The sequence below is a fragment of the Arachis stenosperma genome, chromosome 6, assembly GCF_014773155.1.
Source record: "Arachis stenosperma cultivar V10309 chromosome 6, arast.V10309.gnm1.PFL2, whole genome shotgun sequence".
Lineage (NCBI taxonomy): Eukaryota > Viridiplantae > Streptophyta > Magnoliopsida > Fabales > Fabaceae > Arachis > Arachis stenosperma.
Window position 1 is genome coordinate 30,719,816 of NC_080382.1, and position 14,314 is coordinate 30,734,129.

A 14,314-nucleotide genomic window follows, 5' to 3' on the forward strand; every position below is an offset into this window, starting at 1 on the left:
ATTAATGATTTGATTGAACATCTCAAATTTGTTGCCTTTTCTGTTGAGAAAGGTTTAATGTTTGAATCATATCTTTTCTTGTTAGGCAAGTCACTAATTTTCAAAATCAAATCTTTTAAAATTGTTTTCAAATCAAATTTTTTTTTTTACCAATCATATCTTCTCAACCTCATCTTTTTCAAAATAGTTTTCAATCAAATCTTCTTAATTTCTAATTTCAAAATCTTTTTCAAAAATCACTTGATTTCTTTTCTACTTTCAATTTTCGAAAATTATCAATCAAATTTTAAAATATTTTTAACATCTTTTTAATTAATTTTCGAAAATCCTCTTCCCTCCTTCCCACATCCTTCTATTTATGGAGTACTACTCCTTCTTAATGCACAATTCGAACTTTATCTCATCAAGTTCGAATTCTTCTACCTTCTTTTCTTCTATTTTTCTTTTCCTCTGACACCTCAAGGAATCTCTATACTGTGACATAGAGGATTCCACATTTTCTTCTCTTTCATATGAGCAGAAGCAAAGACAAAGGCATTCTTGTTGAAGCTGACCCTGAACCTGAAAGGACCTTGAAGAGAAAGCTAAGAGAAGCCAAAGCACAACTCTCTTTAGAGGACCTGACCGAATTCTTCAAAGAAGAAGAACACATGGCAGCCGAAAACAACAACAATGCCAACAATGCAAGGAAGGTGCTGGGTGACTTTACTGCACCTACTCCCAACTTCTATGGGAGAAGCATCTCTATCCCTGCCATTGGAGCAAATAACTTTGAGCTTAAGCCTCAATTAGTTTCTCTAATGCAACAGAATTGCAAGTTCCATGGACTTCCAATGGAAGATCCTCATCAGTTTTTAGCTGAGTTCTTGCAAATCTGTGACACAGTCAAGACTAATGGGGTTGACCCTGAGGTCTACAGACTGATGCTATTCCCTTTTGCTGTAAGAGACAGAGCTAGAATATGGTTAGACTCACAACCTAAGGATAGCCTGGACTCTTGGGAAAAGCTAGTCAATGCCTTCTTGGCAAAGTTCTTTCCACCTCAAAAATGGAGTAAGCTTAGAGTGGAAGTCCAAACCTTCAGACAGAAGGATGGAGAATCCCTCTATGAAGCTTGGGAAAGATGCAAACAAATAATCAGAAAATGTCCTTCTGACATGCTTTCTGAATGGAGCATCATAGGTATCTTCTATGATGGTCTCTCTGAACTATCCAAGATGTCTTTGGATAGCTCTGCTGGAGGATCTCTTCATCTGAAGAAGACGCCTACAGAAGCTCAAGAGCTGATTGAAATGGTTGCAAATAACCAATTCATGTACACTTCTGAAAGAAATCCTGTGAACAATGGGACTAGTCAGAAGAAAGGAGTTCTTGAGGTTGACACTCTAAATGCCATACTGGCTCAGAACAAGATATTGACTCAACAAGTCAATTTGATTTCTCAAAGTCTGTCTGGAATGCAAAATGCACCTGGCAGTACTAAGGAAGCTTCATCTGAGGAAGAAGCTTATGATCCTGAGAACCCTTCAATGGAAGAGGTGAATTACCTAGGAGAACCCTATGGAAACACCTATAATTCTTCATGGAGAAATCACCCAAATTTCTCATGGAAGAATCAAGAGAGACCTCAACAAGGTTTCAATAATAATAATGGTGGAAGAAACAGGTTTAGCAATAACAAGCCTTTTCCATCATCTTCTCAGCAACAGACAGAGAGTTCTAAGCAGAATACCTCTGACTTAGCAACAATGGTCTCTGATCTAATCAAAACCACTCAAAGTTTCATGAATGAAACAAGGTCCTCCATCAGAAATTTGGAAGGACAAGTGGGTCAGCTGAGCAAAAAAGTTACTGAACTCCCTCCTAGTACTCTCCCAAGTAATACAGAAGAAAATCCAAAAGGAGAGTGCAAAGCCATAACCATGGCCGAATATGGAGAGGAAAGAGAGGAGGTGGACGCCACTGAGGAAGACCTCAATGGGCGTGCACCAACCTCCTCTGAGTTCCCCAATGAGGAACCATGGGAATCTGAGGCTCAAAATGAGACCATAGAGATTCCATTGGACTTACTTCTGCCTTTCATGAGCTCTGATGAGTATTCCTCCTCTGAAGAGGATGAGTATGTCACTGAAGAGCAAGTTGCTAAATACCTTGGAGCAATCATGAAGTTAAATGACAAGTTATTTGGAAATGAGACTTGGGAAGATGAACCTCCCTTGCTCACCAAAGAACTGGATGACTTGTCTAGGCAGAAATTACCTCAAAAGAGACAAGTTCCTGGGAAGTTTTCCATACCTTGTACCATAGGCACCATGACCTTCAAGAAGGCCCTGTGTGACTTAGGGTCAAGTATGAACCTCATGCCTCTCTCTGTAATGGAGAAGCTAGGGATCTTTGAGGTACAAGCTGCAAGAATCTCATTGGAGATGGCAGACAACTCAAGAAAACAAGCTCATGGACTTGTAGAGAATGTTTTGGTAAAAGTTGAAGACCATTACATTCCTACTGATTTCATAGTCCTAGAGACTGGGAAGTGCATGGATGAATCCATCATCCTTGGCAGACCCTTCCTAGCCACAGCAAAGGCTGTGATTGATGTTGATAGAGGTGAACTGATCATTCAAGTGAATGAAAAATCCTTGGTGTTTAAGGCTCAAGGATATCCCTCTGTCACCATGGAGATGAAGCTTGAAGAGCTTCCCTCAAATCAGAGACAAATAGAGCCCCCAAAGTCAAACTCTAAGTTTGGTGTTGGGAGGCCACAACCAAACTCTAAGTTTGGTGTTGAACCCCCACATTCAAACTCTAAGTTTGGTGTTGGGAGGTTCCCACATTGCTCTGATCATTTGTAAGGCTCCATGAGAGCCATCTGTCAAGCTACTGACATTAAAGAAGCGCTTGTTGGGAGGCAACCCAATGATTATATTTTATATATTTTCTTTTGTTATTTTATGTTTTTTGTAGGTTGATGATCATAAGAAGTCACAAAATCCATTGAAAAAGCAAAAACAGAATGAAAAACAGGAAGAAAAACAGCACACCCTGGAGGAAGAATTCACTGGCGTTTAAACGCCAGTGAGGCTAGCAGTTGGGCGTTTAACGCCCAGTCTGGCACCATTCTGGGCGTTTAACACCAGAAAGGGGCACCAGACTGGCGTTAAACGCCAGAAAAGGGCAAGAACCTGGCGTTAAACGCCAGGAATGGGCACCAGCCCGGCGTTTAACGCCAGAAATGGCTCAAAACGTGATTTTGAGCAACATTTGGTGCAGGGATGACTTTTCCTTGACACCACAGGATCTGTGGACCCCACAGGACCCCCACCTACCCCACCACCACCCTCTCTCTTCTTCCCCTATTCACCAATCACCTCAATACCTCTTCCCCAAAAACCCTTCACCTATCAAATCCCATCTTTCTCTTCACCACTCACATCCATCCTTCATAAAACCCCACCAACCTCACCCTTCAAATTCAAACCACTTTCCCTCCCAAAACCCACCCATAATGGCCGAACACCATCTCCCCTCTCCCCTATAAATACCCTTCTTCACTCCTTCATTTTCACACAACCTAAACACCACTTCTCCCCTTCTTTGGCCGAATACAAAGCCATCCCTTTCTCCCTCATTTCTTCTTCTTCTACTCTCTTCTTTCTTCTTTTGCTCGAGGACGAGCAAACCTTTTAAGTTTGGTGTGGTAAAAGCATTGCTTTTTCGTTTTCCATAACCATTTATGGCATCCAAGGCCGGAGAAACCTCTAGAAAGAGGAAAGGGAAGGCAAAAGCTTCCACCTCCGAGTCATGGGAGATGGAGAGATTCATCTCAAGGGTGCATCAAGACCACTTCTATGAAGTTGTGGCCTTGAAGAAGGTGATCCCCGAGGTCCCCTTTTCACTCAAAAAGGGTGAATATCCGGAGATCCGCCATGAGATCCGAAGAAGAGGTTGGGAAGTACTTACCAACCCCATTCAACAAGTCGGAATCTTGATGGTTCAAGAGTTCTATGCCAATGCATGGATCACAAAGAACCATGATCAAAGTATGAACCCGAATCCAAAGAATTATCTTACTATGGTTCGAGGGAAATACTTGGATTTTAGTCCGGAAAATGTAAGGTTAGCATTCAACTTGCCTATGATGCAAGGAGATGAACATCCTTACACAAGAAGGGTCAACTTTGATCAAAGGTTGGACCAAGTCCTCACAGTCATATGTGAAGAGGGCGCACAATGGAAGAGAGATTCAAGAGGCAAGCCGGTTCAATTGAGAAGGCATGACCTCAAACCCGTGGCTAGAGGATGGTTAGAGTTCATCCAACGCTCAATCATTCCCACTAGCAACCGGTCCGAAGTTACTCTAGACCGGGCCATCATGATTCATAGCATCATGATTGGAGAAGAAGTGGAAGTTCATGAGGTTATAGCCCAAGAACTCTATAAAGTGGCGGACAAGTCTTCCACCTTGGCAAGGCTAGCCTTTCCTCATCTCATTTGTCACCTCTGTTATTCAGTTGGAGTTGACATAGAAGGAGATACCCCTATTGATGAGGACAAGCCCATTACCAAGAAAAGGATGGAGCACACAAGAGACCCCACTCATCATGAGATCCCTGAGATTCCTCAAGGGATGCACTTTCCTCCACAAAACTATTGGGAGCAACTAAACACCTCCCTAGGAGAACTGAGTTCCAACATGGGACAACTAAGGGTGGAGCATCAAGAACACTCCATCATCCTTCATGAAATTAGAGAAGACCAAAGAATCATGAGGAAGGAGCAACAAAGACAAGGAAGAGACATTGAGGAGCTCAAGCACTCCATAGGATCTTCAAGAGGAAGAAAGAGCCGCCATCACTAAGGTGGACCCGTTCTTTGATTTCCTTGTTCTTTATTCTTCTGTTTTTCGAATTTTATGCTTATGTTTATCCATGTTTGTGTCTTGTGATCATTAGTGTCTTAGTGTCTATGCCTTAAAGTTATGAATGTCCTATGAATCCATCACCTTTCTTGAATAAAAACATGCTTAATTGAAAAGGAAAGAATTGCATGAATTCTGAATTTTATAATAGTTTAATTAATTTGATGTGGTGGCAATACTCTTGTTCTCTGAATGTATGCTTAAACGGTGCATATGTATCTTGAATTTGTGGTTCATGAAGGTTGGCTCTTGAAAGAATGATGAAAAAGGAGACATGTTACTGAGGATCTGAAAAATCATTAGAAATGATTCTTGAAGCAAGAAAAAGTAGTGAATACAAAAAAAAAAGAGAGAAAGCAAGCGAAAAAAAAACCGAAAGAAAAAAAAAAAGAGAAAAAGAAAGAAAAAGAAAGAATAAAGTTGTGATCCAAGGCAAAAAGAGTGTGCTTAAGAACCCTGGACACCTCTAATTGGGGACTTTAGCAAAGCTGAGTCACAATCTGAAAAGGTTCACCCAATTATGTGTCTGTGGCATGTATGTATCCGGTGGTAATACTGGAGGACAGAGTGCTTTGGGCCACGGCCAAGACTCATAAAGTAGCTGTGTTCAAGAATCATCATACTTAACTAGGAGAATCAATAACACTATCTGGATTCTGAGTTCCTAAAGAAGCCAACCATTCTGAATTTCAAAGGATAGACTGAGATGCCAAAACTGTTCAGAGGCAAAAAGCTAAAAGCCCCGCTCATCTAATTAATACTGATCTTCATAGATGTTTTTGGAATTCATTGCATATTCTCTTCTTTTTATCTTATTTGATTTTCAGTTGCTTGAGGACAAGCAACAATTTAAGTTTGGTGTTGTGATGAGCGGATAATTTATACACTTTTTGGCATTGTTTTTAGTATGTTTTTAGTATGATCTAGTTAGTTTTTAGTATATTTTTATTAGTTTTTAGTTAAAATTCACTTTTCTGGACTTTACTATGAGTTTGTGTGTTTTTCTGTGATTTCAGGTATTTTCTGGCTGAAATTGAGGGACCTGAGCAAAAATCTGATTCAGAGACTGAAAAGGACTGCAGATGCTGTTGGATTCTGACCTCCCTGCACTCGAAGTGGATTTTCTGGAGCTACAGAAGCCCAATTGACGCACTCTCAACGGCGTTGGAAAGTAGACATCCTGGACTTTCCAGCAATATATGATAGTCCATACTTTGCCCAAGATTTGATGGCCCAAACTGGCGTTCAAAGTCACCTCAAGAAATCCCAGCGTTAAACGCTGGAACTGGCACCCAAATGGGAGTTAAACGCCCAAACTGGCATAAAAACTGGCGTTTAACTCCAAGAAGAGTCTCTACACGAAATTGCTTCATTGCTCAGCCCAAGCACACACCAGGTGGGCCCGAAAGTGGATTTTTATGTCATTTACTCATCTTTGTACACCTTAGGCTACTAGTTATCTATAAGTAGGACCTTTTACTATTGTATCTGTAGACTTTGGTAGCTATCTTCGTTTTATACTATCTTAGATCATTGGGAGGCTGGCCATTCGGCCATGCCTAGACCTTATGCTTATGTATTTTCAACGGTGGAGTTTCTACACACCATAGATTAAGGTGTGGAGCTCTGCTGTACCTCGAGTATTAATGCAATTACTATTGTTCTTCTATTCAATTCCGCTTGTTCTTTGTCCAAGATATCACTTGTTCTTCAACTTGATGAAGGTGATGATCCGTGACACTCATCATCATTCTCACTCATGAACAAGGTGACTGACAACCATTCTTGTTCTACAAGCAATCAAAGCTCTAGTGAATATCTCTTGGATTCCTGATAACACGATGCATGGTTGATCGCCTGACAACCGAGTGCTCGCCTGACAAACGAGCCAGCCATTCCGTGAGATCAGAGTCTTCGTGGTATAGGCGAGAACTGATGGCAGCATTCAAGAGAATCCGGAAGGTCTAACCTTGTCTGTGGTATTCTGAGTAGGATTCAATGATTGAATGACTGTGACGTGCTTCAAACTCCTGAAGGCGGGGCGTTAGTGACAGACGCAAAAGAATCACTGGATTCTATTCCGGCCTGATTGAGAACCGACAGATGGATAGCCGTGCCGTGACAGGGTGCGTTGAACATTTCCAATGAGAGGATGGGAGGTAGCCACTGACAACGGTGAAACCCTTGCATAAGCTTGCCATGGAAAGGAGTAAGAAGGATTGGATGAAGACTGTAGGAAAGCAGAGAGACGGAAGGGAAGGCATCTTCATACGCTTATCTGAAGCTCTCACCAATGATATACATAAGTATCTCTATCTTTATCTTTATGTTATTTTCGTTTATCACTATACCCATTTGAGTCTGCCTGACTGAGATTTACAAGGTGACCATAGCTTGCTTCATACTAACAATCTCCGTGGGATCGACCCTTACTCACGTAAGGTATTACTTGGACGACCCAGTGCACTTGCTGGTTAGTTGTGTGAAGTTGTAGTGTTCACAATTTCGCGCACCAAGTTTTTGGCGCCGTTGCCAGGGATTGTTTTGTGTATGGACAACTGACGGTTCATCTTGTTGCTTAGATTAGGTATTTTTTCTTCAGAGTTCTTAAGAATGAATTCTAGTGTTTCAAGGTGATGTTCTTATCATCACCAAAGCTGATTGATCTTCATCAATTTAGCTCTTGAATGCAATGTCCTGCTGAAGCTTGGCTAGCCATGTCTAATTCCTTTAGACTGAAGCTTTAGACTAACATTGCATGATTCCTGGAATTCTCATTAAGAATTTTGATACCTTTATTTTCTTTCCATATAATTTTCGAAAAAAAGCACAAAAAAATTACAAAATCATAAAAATAAAAAATATTTTATAAGCTCTGCTTTAAATCCACCTTTGTTCAGTTTGGACAACTGAAGGTTCATCTTGTTGCTTAGATTAGGTATTTTTTTTTCGAAATTCTTGAAGATAAATTCTAGAGTTTCATGATGATTTGTTGAAATCTGGCTGGCTGAGAAGCCATGTCTAATCTCATTGGACCGAGGTTTCAACTTATCATCACAAGAGCTTGTTGATCTTTATCAATCTTGCTTTTGGAGCAATGATCTGCTAAGGCTTGGCTGGCCCTTGGCCATGTCTAGTGTTTTGGACCGAAGCTTTCTTTGAAAGCTTGGCTGGCTGTGAAGCCATGTCTAATTCCTGGACCGGAGTCTTAGACTAGCATTGCACTGATTCCTGGAATTCTCATTAAGAATTTTGATATCTTTTTCCACTTAATTTTCGAAAAAAACACAAAAAAAATTTTAAAATCATAAAAACCAAAAAGATTTTATGTTTCTTGTTTGAGTCTAGTGTCTAATTTTAAGTTTGGTGTCTTGCAATGCATTGTTTATTTGATCTTGGTTCTATTTTCAAGTCAATAGTACAGGGAACTGAAGATTCAGAACATACTGCAGAGGAATTATACAGAAAAAGCTGGGCATTCAAAAATGCCCAGTGAAGAAGACAGACTGGCGTTTAAACGCCAGCCAGGGTACCTGGTTGGGAGTTTAACGCCCAAAAAGGGTGCATTTTGGGCGTTAAACGCCAGAATGTGCACCATTCTGGGCGTTTAACGCCAGGATGGCAAAGGGGGAAGAATTTTGTTTTCAAATCAATTTTTTTCAAGTTTTCAAAGTTTTTCAAAATCAAATCTTTTTCAAATCATATCTTTTCAATCAAATGTTTTTCAAAATCAATTTCTTTCCTTTTTCAAAGATACTTACTAACAATTAATGATTTGATTGAACATCTCAAATTTGTTGCCTTTTCTGTTGAGAAAGGTTTAATGTTTGAATCATATCTTTTCTTGTTAGGCAAGTCACTAATTTTCAAAATCAAATCTTTTAAAATTGTTTTCAAATCAAATTTTTTTTTTTTTACCAATCATATCTTCTCAACCTCATCTTTTTCAAAATAGTTTTCAATCAAATCTTCTTAATTTCTAATTTCAAAATCTTTTTCAAAAATCACTTGATTTCTTTTCTACTTTCAATTTTCGAAAATTATCAATCAAATTTTAAAATGTTTTTAACATCTTTTTAATTAATTTTCGAAAATCCTCTTCCCTCCTTCCCACATCCTTCTATTTATGGAGTACTACTCCTTCTTAATGCACAATTCGAACTTTATCTCATCAAGTTCGAATTCTTCTACCTTCTTTTCTTCTATTTTTCTTTTCCTCTGACACCTCAAGGAATCTCTATACTGTGACATAGAGGATTCCACATTTTCTTCTCTTTCATATGAGCAGAAGCAAAGACAAAGGCATTCTTGTTGAAGCTGACCCTGAACCTGAAAGGACCTTGAAGAGAAAGCTAAGAGAAGCCAAAGCACAACTCTCTTTAGAGGACCTGACCGAATTCTTCAAAGAAGAAGAACACATGGCAGCCGAAAACAACAACAATGCCAACAATGCAAGGAAGGTGCTGGGTGACTTTACTGCACCTACTCCCAACTTCTATGGGAGAAGCATCTCTATCCCTGCCATTGGAGCAAACAACTTTGAGCTTAAGCCTCAATTAGTTTCTCTAATGCAACAGAATTGCAAGTTCCATGGACTTCCAATGGAAGATCCTCATCAGTTTTTAGCTGAGTTCTTGCAAATCTGTGACACAGTCAAGACTAATGGGGTTGACCCTGAGGTCTACAGACTGATGCTATTCCCTTTTGCTGTAAGAGACAGAGCTAGAATATGGTTAGACTCACAACCTAAGGATAGCCTGGACTCTTGGGAAAAGCTAGTCATGCCTTCTTGGCAAAGTTCTTTCCACCTCAAAAATGGAGTAAGCTTAGAGTGGAAGTCCAAACCTTCAGACAGAAGGATGGAGAATCCCTCTATGAAGCTTGGGAAAGATGCAAACAAATAATCAGAAAATGTCCTTCTGACATGCTTTCTGAATGGAGCATCATAGGTATCTTCTATGATGGTCTCTCTGAACTATCCAAGATGTCTTTGGATAGCTCTGCTGGAGGATCTCTTCATCTGAAGAAGACGCCTACAGAAGCTCAAGAGCTGATTGAAATGGTTGCAAATAACCAATTCATGTACACTTCTGAAAGAAATCCTGTGAACAATGGGACTAGTCAGAAGAAAGGAGTTCTTGAGATTGACACTCTGAATGCCATACTGGCTCAGAACAAGATATTGACTCAACAAGTCAATTTGATTTCTCAAAGTCTGTCTGGAATGCAAAATGCACCTGGCAGTACTAAGGAAGCTTCATCTGAGGAAGAAGCTTATGATCCTGAGAACCCTTCAATGGAAGAGGTGAATTACCTAGGAGAACCCTATGGAAACACCTATAATTCTTCATGGAGAAATCACCCAAATTTCTCATGGAAGAATCAAGAGAGACCTCAACAAGGTTTCAATAATAATAATGGTGGAAGAAACAGGTTTAGCAATAACAAGCCTTTTCCATCATCTTCTCAGCAACAGACAGAGAGTTCTAAGCAGAATACCTCTGACTTAGCAACAATGGTCTCTGATCTAATCAAAACCACTCAAAGTTTCATGAATGAAACAAGGTCCTCCATCAGAAATTTGGAAGGACAAGTGGGTCAGCTGAGCAAAAAAGTTACTGAACTCCCTCCTAGTACTCTCCCAAGTAATACAGAAGAAAATCCAAAAGGAGAGTGCAAAGCCATAACCATGGCCGAATATGGAGAGGAAAGAGAGGAGGTGGACGCCACTGAGGAAGACCTCAATGGGCGTGCACCAACCTCCTCTGAGTTCCCCAATGAGGAACCATGGGAATCTGAGGCTCAAAATGAGACCATAGAGATTCCATTGGACTTACTTCTGCCTTTCATGAGCTCTGATGAGTATTCCTCCTCTGAAGAGGATGAGTATGTCACTGAAGAGCAAGTTGCTAAATACCTTGGAGCAATCATGAAGTTAAATGACAAGTTATCTGGAAATGAGACTTGGGAAGATAAACCTCCCTTGCTCACCAAAGAACTGGATGACTTGTCTAGGCAGAAATTACCTCAAAAGAGACAAGATCCTGGGAAGTTTTCCATACCTTGTACCATAGGCACCATGACCTTCAAGAAGGCCCTGTGTGACTTAGGGTCAAGTATGAACCTCATGCCTCTCTCTGTAATGGAGAAGCTAGGGATCTTTGAGGTACAAGCTGCAAGAATCTCATTGGAGATGGCAGACAACTCAAGAAAACAAGCTCATGGACTTGTAGAGAATGTTTTGGTAAAAGTTGAAGACCATTACATTCCTACTGATTTCATAGTCCTAGAGACTGGGAAGTGCATGGATGAATCCTTCATCCTTGGCAGACCCTTCCTAGCCACAGCAAAGGCTGTGATTGATGTTGATAGAGGTGAACTGATCATTCAAGTGAATGAAAAATCCTTGGTGTTTAAGGCTCAAGGATATCCCTCTGTCACCATGGAGATGAAGCTTGAAGAGCTTCCCTCAAATCAGAGACAAATAGAGCCCCCAAAGTCAAACTCTAAGTTTGGTGTTGGGAGGCCACAACCAAACTCTAAGTTTGGTGTTGAACCCCCACATTCAAACTCTAAGTTTGGTGTTGGGAGGTTCCCACATTGCTCTGATCATTTGTAAGGCTCCATGAGAGCCATCTGTCAAGCTACTGACATTAAAGAAGCGCTTGTTGGGAGGCAACCCAATGATTATATTTTATATATTTTCTTTTGTTATTTTATGTTTTTTGTAGGTTGATGATCATAAGAAGTCACAAAATCCATTGAAAAAGCAAAAACAGAATGAAAAACAGGAAGAAAAACAGCACACCCTGGAGGAAGAATTCACTGGCGTTTAAACGCCAGTGAGGCTAGCAGTTGGGCGTTTAACGCCCAGTCTGGCACCATTCTGGGTGTTTAACGCCAGAAAGGGGCACCAGACTGGCGTTAAACGCCAGAAAAGGGCAAGAACCTGGCGTTAAACGCCAGGAATGGGCACCAGCCCGGCGTTTAACGCTAGAAATGGCTCAAAACGTGATTTTGAGCAACATTTGGTGCAGGGATGACTTTTCCTTGACACCACAGGATCTGTGGACCCCACAGGACCCCCACCTACCCCACCACCACCCTCTCTCTTCTTCCCCCATTCACCAATCACCTCAATACCTCTTCCCCAAAAACCCTTCACCTATCAAATCCCATCTTTCTTTTCACCACTCACATCCATCCTTCATAAAACCCCACCAACCTCACCCTTCAAATTCAAACCACTTTCCCTCCCAAAACCCACCCATAATGGCCGAACACCATCTCCCCTCTCCCCTATAAATACCCTTCTTCACTCCTTCATTTTCACACAACCTAAACACCACTTCTCCCCTTCTTTGGCCGAATACAAAGCCATCCCTTTCTCCCTCATTTCTTCTTCTTCTACTCTCTTCTTTCTTCTTTTGCTCGAGGACGAGCAAACCTTTTAAGTTTGGTGTGGTAAAAGCATTGCTTTTTCGTTTTCCATAACCATTTATGGCATCCAAGGCCGGAGAAACCTCTAGAAAGAGGAAAGGGAAGGCAAAGCTTCCACCTCCGAGTCATGGGAGATGGAGAGATTCATCTCAAGGGTGCATCAAGACCACTTCTATGAAGTTGTGGCCTTGAAGAAGGTGATCCCCGAGGTCCCCTTTTCACTCAAAAAGGGTGAATATCCGGAGATCCGCCATGAGATCCGAAGAAGAGGTTGGGAAGTACTTACCAACCCCATTCAACAAGTCGGAATCTTGATGGTTCAAGAGTTCTATGCCAATGCATGGATCACAAAGAACCATGATCAAAGTATGAACCCGAATCCAAAGAATTATCTTACTATGGTTCGAGGGAAATACTTGGATTTTAGTCCGGAAAATGTAAGGTTAGCATTCAACTTGCCTATGATGCAAGGAGATGAACATCCTTACACAAGAAGGGTCAACTTTGATCAAAGGTTGGACCAAGTCCTCACAGTCATATGTGAAGAGGGCGCACAATGGAAGAGAGATTCAAGAGGCAAGCCGGTTCAATTGAGAAGGCATGACCTCAAACCCGTGGCTAGAGGATGGTTAGAGTTCATCCAACGCTCAATCATTCCCACTAGCAACCGGTCCGAAGTTACTCTAGACCGGGCCATCATGATTCATAGCATCATGATTGGAGAAGAAGTGGAAGTTCATGAGGTTATAGCCCAAGAACTCTATAAAGTGGCGGACAAGTCTTCCACCTTGGCAAGGCTAGCCTTTCCTCATCTCATTTGTCACCTCTGTTATTCAGTTGGAGTTGACATAGAAGGAGATACCCCTATTGATGAGGACAAGCCCATTACCAAGAAAAGGATGGAGCACAAGAGACCCCACTCATCATGAGATCCCTGAGATTCCTCAAGGGATGCACTTTCCTCCACAAAACTATTGGGAGCAACTAAACACCTCCCTAGGAGAACTGAGTTCCAACATGGGACAACTAAGGGTGGAGCATCAAGAACACTCCATCATCCTTCATGAAATTAGAGAAGACCAAAGAATCATGAGGGAGGAGTAACAAAGACAAGGAAGAGACATTGAGGAGCTCAAGCACTCCATAGGATCTTCAAGAGGAAGAAAGAGCCGCCATCACTAAGGTGGACCCGTTCTTTGATTTCCTTGTTCTTTATTCTTCTGTTTTTCGAATTTTATGCTTATGTTTATCCATGTTTGTGTCTTGTGATCATTAGTGTCTTAGTGTCTATGCCTTAAAGTTATGAATGTCCTATGAATCCATCACCTTTCTTGAATAAAAACGTGCTTAATTGAAAAGGAAAGAATTGCATGAATTCTGAATTTTATAATAGTTTAATTAATTTGATGTGGTGGCAATACTCTTGTTCTCTGAATGTATGCTTAAACGGTGCATATGTATCTTGAATTTGTGGTTCATGAAGGTTGGCTCTTGAAAGAATGATGAAAAAGGAGACATGTTACTGAGGATCTGAAAAATCATTAGAAATGATTCTTGAAGGAAGAAAAAGCAGTGAATACAAAAAAAAAAAAGAGAGAAAGCAAGCGAAAAAAAAAACTGAAAGAAAAAAAAAAGAGAAAAAGAAAGAAAAAGAAAGAATAAAGTTGTGATCCAAGGCAAAAAGAGTGTGCTTAAGAACCCTGGACACCTCTAATTGGGGACTTTAGCAAAGCTGAGTCACAATCTGAAAAGGTTCACCCAATTATGTGTCTGTGGCATGTATGTATCCGGTGGTAATACTGGAGGACAGAGTGCTTTGGGCCACGGCCAAGACTCATAAAGTAGCTGTGTTCAAGAATCATCATACTTAACTAGGAGAATCAATAACACTATCTGGATTCTGAGTTCCTAAAGAAGCCAACCATTCTGAATTTCAAAGGATAGACTGAGATGCCA

General features: G+C 40.8%; 2 non-coding genes across 2 annotated transcripts; both read right to left on the reverse strand.

The window, feature by feature from the left end:
* Positions 1-1,055: 1,055 nt before the first annotated feature.
* Positions 1,056-1,163, reverse strand: LOC130937755 (small nucleolar RNA R71). The gene has a single exon (XR_009068957.1). It is a non-coding gene; the product is annotated as a small nucleolar RNA R71 (small nucleolar RNA).
* Positions 1,164-9,740: 8,577 nt separating this feature from the next.
* LOC130937757 (small nucleolar RNA R71) lies at positions 9,741-9,848 on the reverse strand. Its single transcript, XR_009068958.1, has one exon. It is a non-coding gene; the product is annotated as a small nucleolar RNA R71 (small nucleolar RNA).
* Between the last annotated feature and the right edge of the window lie 4,466 nt (positions 9,849-14,314).